The sequence below is a fragment of the Lycium barbarum genome, chromosome 1, assembly GCF_019175385.1.
Source record: "Lycium barbarum isolate Lr01 chromosome 1, ASM1917538v2, whole genome shotgun sequence".
Classification (NCBI taxonomy): Eukaryota; Viridiplantae; Streptophyta; class Magnoliopsida; order Solanales; family Solanaceae; genus Lycium; species Lycium barbarum.
The window spans coordinates 140,904,719-140,915,299 of NC_083337.1; the positions used below are offsets into that span (position 1 = coordinate 140,904,719).

General features: G+C 36.2%; 1 pseudogene; it reads left to right on the forward strand.

Moving 5' to 3' along the window:
* Positions 1–6,947: 6,947 nt before the first annotated feature.
* Positions 6,948–8,471, forward strand: LOC132615174 (alkane hydroxylase MAH1-like; annotated as a pseudogene).
* The last annotated feature ends 2,110 nt before the right edge of the window (positions 8,472–10,581 follow it).

Consider the following 10,581-nt stretch of genomic DNA (forward strand, 5'->3'; position numbering starts at 1 on the left):
CAGCTTATCGAGGACATGACCCTAAATAGAGGGATATGTTGGTTACGGATTAGGGTAACAGGATATGGAGGTCGAACGTTGGGTAGTTTCCCCAATCAGTATAATTATTAGTATTCTCCTACTATTTTATTATAACCTGTTATTTCATTTGCTTCGGTTATCGTACTATTTGTTATTGCTACTATTTTTTTCTCCATTATTTTCTATATGGTTTAATTTCTTCAATATTATACTTCTTTACTTGCTGATTTGATGTGCTTTACATGAGTCGAAGGTCTATCGCAAACAACCAGACAATAGGGGTAAGGTTGTGTACACACAAGACCCTCCCAGACCTCACTTATAGGATAGGATAACACTTGGTATGTTGTTTTTCTTGCTGGTTGTTTAATTTCTTTTTCTCTTTTTCTCATTTTGGATTTTGTTTTTTTTACCATATTAAACTGATATACATTCATTGCAACTGCACGATATCACAATTACTAGAACCACTGAAATGAGCATTTACAATAAATTTATATAAATGACAACGACAACTTCCTTCTTTTTCATTTTTCTTTTATAATGATCTCTTGGTTGTTATTTATCTTGATTTTGACATTTAAACTTACGTTAGTAGGGCAGAGCTAAAATTCCTATTACAGGTTTGGCAAAACCCAATAGATTTGAAGCAAATTATGTATTTGTGTTAAAAAAAATCACTTACTAGGTATAAATAATTTATCAAGAATTCAATAATTTAAAAAAAAAAAAAAAAAAATTAGAACTCACAAACTCAAAATTTGAACTTCACCCCTCTATACGTCATGCATTTAGCTAACCATCTGTAGAATTCTCAAGCTACTCAGAGGGAATACTTTGTTATTGATTGATAAGAATAGTCGAGTACATGTGCTCCATTTATAGGACTGAAGATACATAGAGACCTTAGCCTACTACACTTGAAATACATGAGTTCTATTTTAATACAAACAATACTACCTAAGCCTTATTATGACTCAACTAGATACATACAAGAGTTTGAGTACAACTACAACTCAAGTAGCCGGATAACAAACACTAATGTATATCTTAGTGTATATCCGGTATATCCTATATATCAGGATCCTTATCTTCAACACTTCCCCTCAAGCTAGTGGGTGGAGGAACTGCCACTCCTAGCTTGCTTCTGAAACCAGTAAACACTTGCTTTGTCAAGGCCTTAGTGTGTATATTAGCTAGCTGATCCTTTGACCTTACAAATTGTGTTAGCAATTGTCCTCTAGCCACCTTTTCCCTAACAAAGTGGTAGTCCATTTCAACATGTTTAGTCCTTACATGCATCACAGGATTAACAGTCATATATAGAGCACTTAAGTTATCACAGTACAATATAGGAACTCTTTTGATGTACACGCCAATATCATGAAGAATGTAGGTGATCCATGTCATCTCAGCTGCAGTAGATGCTAATGCTCTATATTCAGCTTCAGCACTTGATCTTGCTACTGTAGATTGCTTCTTGGATGCCCAAGAAATGCAGTTTGCTCCAAGATAGATGCTGTAACCTGTAGTTGATCTCCTAGTAGTTGGACAACCTCCCCAATCTGCATCTGAATAACCATATAACCTGCAAGAAGACTGTGAGATAATCCTGAGACCATGCTGCAGAGTTCCTTTGACATAACTGAGGATTCTTTTGACACCTAGAAGATGCTCACTATTTGGACTCTGCATAAACTGACTAGCCAAGTTGACTGCATGAGTGATATCAGGCTTGGTGAGTGTTAAATACTGAAGACTCCCAACAATGCTTCTATACAAAGAGACATCAACAGGACTGCCTGTTGCTTCTCGTAATCCATGCTTCTGAGCCAGAGGTGTATGCACTGCTTTGGCCAGTGTCATGTCAGTCTTATGCAGAAGTTCAGCAGTATACTTGCTTTGACTCAAGTGAATTCCTCCTGAGAACTGCTTGACTTCAATGCCTAAGAAGAAATGGAGAGGACCAAGATCCTTCATGGCAAACTCTTTGCCTAGTGTGATGATAATCTCTGAGACATGCTCAGAAGTACTTCCTGTTATTATGATATCATCTACATACAACAAAAGCAAAATTGTGCCTCTTTTGCAATGTAGTATAAACAAAGAAGAGTTTGCCTTGCTGTAAATGAATCCTAGATGAAGTAAATGTAGGCTGAATCTGTCAAACCAAGCTCTAGGTGCCTGTTTGAGGCCATACAATGCTTTCTTTAGGAAACAGACATGATTGGGATACCTGAGATCAATGAATCTTGGAGGTTGGCTCATATACACTTCTTCTTGTAAATGACCATGTAGAAAGGCATTTTTGACATCTAGCTGCTTGATCTGCCAATTTGAGCTAATTGCAACCGACAACACAACTCTTATGGTAGTGGCTTTAATCACAGGACTAAAAGTTTCCTCAAAGTCAATTCCTTCAAGCTGAGAAAAACCTCTAGCAACTAGTCTTGCTTTATGACTGTCTATGGTTCCATCTGCCTTCAACTTGGTTTTGAACACCCATTTTGAGCCAACTATGTTCATCCCTGCTGTTTTAGGCACCAGTATCCAAGTCTTGTTGTTATGCAAAGCATCAATCTCCTCTTGCATTGCTTGAAGCCAGTGTGGACTTTTCAAATCTTGTTTAATATTTGTTGGTTCCTTGTATGTCTCTATTCTGCTAGCAGTAAGAGAAACATGTGTTAGAGGGACATTCTTAGAATTGTACCTTGTCACCATGTGATGACCTTGTTCACCATCAGTTGTAGGATATGCAACTGACACTGCTGGAGCTGTATTGGTTGAGTCTAGGGCATGATCTGGATCAGCACTTGTCACTTCTTGATGTTGACTAGCAGGATTGAACCACTTTGAGAAATCCACTTCCAACTGTATACCTTGAGGATTATTGACAGAAACAGTATTTTCCTGTGCTGCACTTGACTCAATGTGATCATCAGAGTGATCAACACACTCAAAGTGATCATCAGACTCAATGTGATCATCAAAGTCATTATGATCATCTGGAACTTCTGCATTTGAAGCATGATCAAGATTAGTTGCTGTAACATCTTCAGCTGCTTGAGTAAACTGCAACATGTTATGTTGAGTGTCATCAGTAGTTGCACCATCAGTAGGCACTACTTCCGCTGAAGTGATACCATCAGTAGTTGCAAGGTCATGATCACTAGGCAGCACTTCTCCTGAATTTTGTACCTATAACTTAGAGAAAAAATCAGTAAAAGTGGCTAAGTGTGTTGAAACATCAGGTGTTGCCTGCCTTTGATCTGAGTGGACATAAGGCAGTAGAGACTCATCAAATATCACATGCCTAGAAACATATACTCTTCTTGTTGAAGGATGATAACACCTATATCCCTTATGCAAACTGTTGTAGCCTATGAATACACAAGGATAAGTTTTTGGACTGAACTTTGTACTACCCTTTAGGTATGGAAAACACCTACATCCAAACACTTTTAGACTGTTATAGTCAGGTTGAGCACCAAACAACTTAACAAAAGGTGTTTCCATTTTCAATACTGATGAAGGCAATCTATTTATGAGAAACATTGTTGTCAAGAATGCTTCTACCCATAGGAACAAAGGCAACTTGGCATGAAATAGTAAAGTTAGTCTAGTTTCAATTATATGCTTGTGTTTTCGTTCAGCAATTCCATTTTGTTATGGTGTGTTAGGACAAGAAATATGTCTGATGATGCCACAATCTTCCAAATGTTTGATGAATTCAGTTTTTATGAACTCACCACCTCCATCACACTGGAAAAAATTTATGACCTTTGAAAACTGCCTTTCTACCATTTTCTGGAATTTGAGAAAAATGCCAAAAAATTCTGATTTCTTTCTCAAAAGATAAATCCATGAATATCTTGTATGATCATCCACAAACACCACATAATATCTCATATGCTGAGATGATTCAACTGGAGCAGGACCCCACAGATCGCAAAGAATTTTTAACAAAGGTTCTTTCTCAATTTTATTTCTCAAACCAAATGGTAGTTTACAACTCTTTCCCAACTGACAACTAGAACAAACACTAGGCACTTTATTCCAACTACTAACATCAATGCAACTATTTATACTTAAAATTTGTAAAGACTTTAAACTAGGATGTCCTAATCTAGTATGACAAATAGTGTCTGATTTCTTCCAGTGTTGTGTAGCAGTTAAGGCACACAAGTTGTTATCCTCCAATGCATATAAGCCTTCCTTTTTAGTTCCCTTGGCCAGTAGACTCCTTGTCTTCTTGTCCTTAACAACAAAATGAGACTCATCAAATTCAAGAGTGCATGAATTATCCTTTGCAATTTACTGACTGAAAGTAAGTTCTTATTGATCTTAGGTACTACAAGAACTTCCTTTAGTTTCAGTCCTGCTCTAATTGTGTTTCCAATATGAGTAATATCTAACTTAGAACCATTTCCAACAATAATCTTATCAGAACCATCATAACTCTTAAGTTCAGACAGATTACCTGAGTTATTAGTCAAATGACTAGTTGCACCTGAGTATATATACATTGCATCATCTGTATTGGTTGGGTTCTGCAGATTCATAGCACTCAGTGCTTGTGGCAACTCATTTGCTGCTTGATATGAGTAATCCCACCTGTAAAAACACTTTAAAGCAGTGTGGTTGTTTCTACCACAAATCTGGCATGACTCAGAAGCACCTTTCCCTTTGTTCTGAGTTCCACTTGAGTTGTTCTGATTATTTTGATTATTGTTTCCTTGGCCATCAGGCCTGAAACCTCTTCCCTTTGAGTTGAAGTTATTGTTTCCTCTGCCTCTTTGAGTGTAGTTTCCTCTTCCTCTACCTCTTTGAGCAGAGAATGCCATGTTAAAGTTTTGTTGAGGCAGTTCTTCTTCATCCTCTCTCATGTCAAATCCCCTGAGTGCATTGACAAATTGATTTAGAGTAGGATAGGGTTCCTTACCTAACATGACAGTTCTGAAAGTCTTGTACTTGAGACCTAATCCTCTAGCAAAATTTATCACTTTGCTGTCTTCATCAACAGGCTTGTGTATGGCTGCAAGTCCATCACAGGTGCCTTTGAACTCTTTAATGTAATCATCAACCTGTTTGGTTCCCAACTTAACACTATGCAACTGTTTTTTAAGTTGAAACTCCTTATCTTTGGTTGCTTGGAGATAGGCTTCCTCCAAGCACTCTCACATCTCTTTAGCAGTATTGCATCCTACTATAAGGTACATACTTTCTTCTGTCAGAGTTTCTAAAATTCAACTCCTAAGCAAAACATCTTTCTCCTCCCAATCTTCATTACTGCTACTGTCTACAGTTTCTCCAGAACTGATTTCAGCAGTTTTTCCAGTTTCCTTCACAGATTATGGTGCTGTTGCATCTTCCTTGATGAGATATGTCAATCTCATCACCTGAATAAGTTGCAACATCTGTGTCCTCCATATCACGTAGTTTGTTGGCTTAAGTTTGATGGAACATGAGGCAATAAAGTGGTGCAGTGATGAAGTTGAGAGAGTATTAGTCGTAGGTGTGTTTGGAGCCATTGAGAGTGGATAGAGAAAGGACAGTTTCAAGGTTTTACAACTTAAGCAGCGAGAAGAGTTCCATCGCTCTGATACCATGTAGAATTCTCAAGCTACTCAGAGGGAATACTTTTTTATTGATTGATAAGAATAGTCGAGTACATGTGCTCCATTTATAGGAGTGAAGATATAGAGACCTTAGCCTACTACACTTGAAATACATGAGTTCTATTTTAATACAAACAATACTACCTAAGCTTTATCATGACTCAACTAGATACATACAAGAGTTTGAGTACAACTACAACTTAAGTAGCCGGATAACAAACACTAATGTATATCTTTGTGTATATCCGGTATATCCTGTATATCAGGATCCTTATCTTCAACACCATCAAATAAATGAATGTTTTTTTTTTCGCTAAACGCACTGGACTGAGTGTTTTTTCTAGTTTCTTGTTAAGAAAAAGGACAATCTAACATAAAAGTGGATATTGGCTAGCTGGTCAACTAACTGTGCATGCATATAAATTTTATTCTTTTCCAACTTTTCTTTTGGTTTCACAAGTAGTGTCCGGTATTTGTATTAGCGTCTTGATTAATTTGGATTCATGTCACGTAACATCCATTATATTTAAGAAATTGGGAAACTACTTCCTAATAGAATTTTTTTTAGGGCTCGAACTCAAGATCTCTAGTTAAAAATAAAGAGATCATATATATTCATTCTACCACATTCTTGTTGGTACTTTTCCAATTCAAACCTAGGTATTCACATGAGATTAATTTGCTTATATATAGGACTAGTGTAATGAAATTTTAAAATATCACTTGTTATAAGAGATTATTTGCTTCATTTTCAAGTAATTATTAATTCCATTTTTTATCGGTAGTTACATGTAATATCTTTATAATAATAAAAAAAAAATGAGTTTACACTGCGTATAAAATTAAAATCCTCATGAATTACCAATAAAAAGAATTTTTAGGAACTTTTCTTTTCCACAAATAAAACTTTTTTTGGTTGGCAGTTCACCGTATGCAAGCATGCTAAATTGAAACCGGTAAAATTTGACCAACATAGGATGTATACACCAAGTCAATATATGTCGGACATGTGTTTGAATATAGATTTTTTATTATTATTTACTCATGATTACTTAGCATGTTCTTACTTCATTAAATATATCACTTAACCATGGTAAATTATTAGTTTGGTGTAAACCCGGTGCGAGTAACAATAAGAATAAAAAAAAAAACAATCCCCCAAAAATATAATATTGCTACCTCGAGATGTATTATTAAAACAATTATATTCAACTAAGTGAAAGTCTGTGAAGAAGCTAATTAACCATTCTCCCTTCTATATATACTAGCCATTTTCCTTTGAAATCCTTCAAGAAATCTTAAGAAAAAATGGGAATTATAGGACTAGGTTACATTGAAATTTTCTTAGCAACACTGTGTTTTTTCTTGTTTCATGCCCTAAGAGACACAAAGGGTACCCCAGAAACAGGCCAATTTATGGTATGTTACCAGGTACCATTTATTACATTAAACAAATTCATGAAAGGGTCACCATGACCCTGAGGAGATCAGGGGGCACCTTTTTGTTGAAAGGTCCCTTATTTGCAAACATGGACATGTTAGGCACAGTTGATCCAGAAAATGTGCACTACATCATGAGCGAAAATTTCATGAATTTCCCAAAAGGGCCAAAATTCAGGGAGATTTTTGATGTTTTGGGAGATGGAATTTTTAACGCAGACTTAGATTTGTGGAAGATTCAGAGGAAGACGACTCATTCTTTGATCACTCACCAACAATTTTACCAGTTTTTAGTGAAGACTAGTCAGCAGAAAGTGGACAAAGGGCTTATTCCTATTCTTGATCATATTTGTCACAAGGGTTTCATAGTGGACTTGCAAGATTTATTTCAAAGGTTCACTTTCGATACTACTTGTATATTAGTCACTGGATATGATCCTGGTTGTGTATCTATTGCTTTTCCTGATGTTCCCTTCTCGACAGCAATGGATGATGCTGAAGAAGCAATTCTTATTCGACATGTCATACCTGAGGTAATTTGGAGGCTACAAAAATGGCTTGGAATTGGACAAGAAAAGAAGTTAATTAAAGCTAAGGAAACTATAGACAATGTTATAAGTAACTATATATCCAAAAAGCGGGATAAGTTGAAGAAAAATGGAAACTCAATTGGAAGTGGGTGATGAGGGTTTTGATCTTCTGACCTTTTATCTCAAAGAAGGTCAAAATTTGGGAGTGACTTGTGATGATGGATTCTTGAGAGACACCATCTTGAACCTAATGATAGCGGGGCGTGACACGACTAGCTCAGCCCTCACATGGTTCATTTAGCTTGTCATAAAGAATCCACAAGTGGAGAAGAAGTTAAGGGAAGAAATCGATTCAATCATTCCCAAAGAAGAAGATAGAAAATGGAGGCTCTTCAATGTGCATGAATTGAACAAGTTGGCTTATTTACATGGTGCATTATGTGATTCACTAAGGCTATATCCACTAGTTCCATTCCAACACAAGGAGCCACTTCAAGAAGATACTCTCCCAAGTGGTCACAAAGTTCACCCATAGATGAAAATTATGTTTCCAATGTATGCAATGGGAAGAATGGAGTCGATTTGGGAGGAAGACTGTTTAGAATTCAAGCCAGAGAGATGAATGTCGGAGAGAGGAACGATTAAGCATGAGCCGTCATATAAGTTCTTGGCTTTTAATGCTGGACCAAGGACTTGCTTAGGGAAAGAAATGGCTTTCACTCAAATGAAGGTTGTGGCTGCTACAATACTCCATAATTACCAAGTTGAAGTTGTGGAAGGACACCCTATTGAACCTAATTCTTCTATTATTCTCTATATGAGACATGGCTTTAACGTCAGGATTAGTAAGAGATGGGCTTAAAGTGACAGTGTCATGTATTGCCAAATTAATGTCTGTTTGTGTTGTTACATGATGTTCGGCCTAAAAATGCATATATTTAGCTATTGTTGCCTCACATTTTAATACTTTTAATCGTCTTTTAAGTACTATTATATTGCTTTGTGCTTAATATTATATTTTTATTATGTAGGACTAAATCAGTGTAAAGATGAAGAGACTTGAAGCAAAATTGAAAGAAAACACGGAAGAGAAAAGAAAGAAAAAAGAAGAGGAGACAAGATGGGGGACACTCCTTAGAGGTTTTCCCCTCCCAATTTGAAGAAATTATTCACTGGAAATATTCCTTGGTGCGCCGCCTGGGCGTCGCCTAGGGCGATGCGCCAAGCTTATTTTCAATTATTTTTCTTCTCCGAGTTGGATTTGGTTTTTAAAAGTCCAAGCCTTTTAGTACCCTATAAATACATATTCCACACGGTTTTTACACAACTTTGAATAACTTGAAATCCTTAGTTCAGAACTTTGGACCTAGAGAGCTTGGAGCCGCCGTGGAGGCCATAGTTACAGGGTTTTACCTTCTCTTCTCTGTAATACTTATTTTTACGTTGTTACTCGGATGATTTGTTGTTTTTCTTCCATGTTTATGTGAAGCTAAACTCTTTAGTTCTAGGGTTTTGGCTCAAACATGAAAGTTGGCGTTTGATTGTCGTTTCTATCTATTGATTTTCCATCTTTGGGTTGCTTATTTATTCTTGTGCTTAATTGTTTGATTACTTGATCACTAATTGAACACTATCTGTGGTGCGTGAGTTGGACTTGAGAAGGGGAATTCACATACGTAATAAGAATAAATAGAGTTTGTTCGATATTATCGTTTCACTACTGAGGGTAGAGTTATACCCTTTAGCCCTACTTAGTTGAATACGAAAAAATAAATGCTTTCTTGTTACCTCTGTCGACCATAGAGATATAGGCGTTATAGTAGCATCTACAGGCTTGTGAGTAGTTCGAGAGAATATCATAAAGTTACAATTAACCCGTCAACTAGTAACCCATAGGTAGAACGATTTGAAGACTCAACTGTATTGTTAGTGGTCATAGCCCTAGATCTATCTCTTCTCCGATAAAAATTTGATCTATCTTGGTTGAAGTTCATTATTTGTTTTCTTTTATTTTTATTTAGTTCATAAATATAAATTTAATTTGGATTTTATTTCTTGTTTAGACAATTAGCATTAGTTCAATTTAGTAAATAGTTAATCATAAGTCCCTGTGGGTACGATATCTGGACTTAAAAATCCTATATTACTTGTACGTCCGCGTATACTTGCATGTGCGTTTGGGAGCAACAAGTTTTTGGCGTCGTTGCCGGGGACTTAGAAATTAACTGTTTTTCTAGATTAGACCTTTCTTTTTGTCTATTCAAGTTTTTTATTTTATTTTTAATTTAATATTTTGGTTAGCTTTCTTGACATGACATCTTGGAGAAAAAATTGGCCGAATATTGGTTGTTCCTATTTTGGCGATCCTTGTCTGATTTGTGGAGGACCTCACTTGTCGAAACATTGTCAAAATATTTTCGGGAATGGGTTGTTTGCACCTTCCCAATCTTTTGAGTGGAATATTTGTAATATATGTGGTGGTCAAGGCGGTCATTGGAATGGTTGTCCTAACTCTTACTCCCCATCCCCGAGTCCCTATTATGATTCTCCTGTTATTTGTGATATTGACAGGAGTAACGAAGTGGAGGATACGGAAAGTCTTGCTCGGGTTAGCGATATGATGAAACAAATAGGGGAGTAAATGATGGAGCATGATGCATTAATGAGTGAGCAAAACGCAGAAATGTGGAAAGCCATAGAGAGGATTGTTGACACCATATTTTGTCCCTCCTTTATTCCAATTTATTTCCTTGGGTTTCTAAATTTATTAACGAGCCAAATACTTTATTTTCACCGCTATTTTTATTGCCACTACCATTAATATTGTTATCGTCTTATTACTTTCATCCTCACTATTTTACTATAGACATAACCAGCATTATTTTATCACAATTTTTAATAGTTTGTCATCATTTCATTTTCGGATTTGTACCCGTTAAATTAATTATAAGTCAATACTTTGGTAAGTCCTT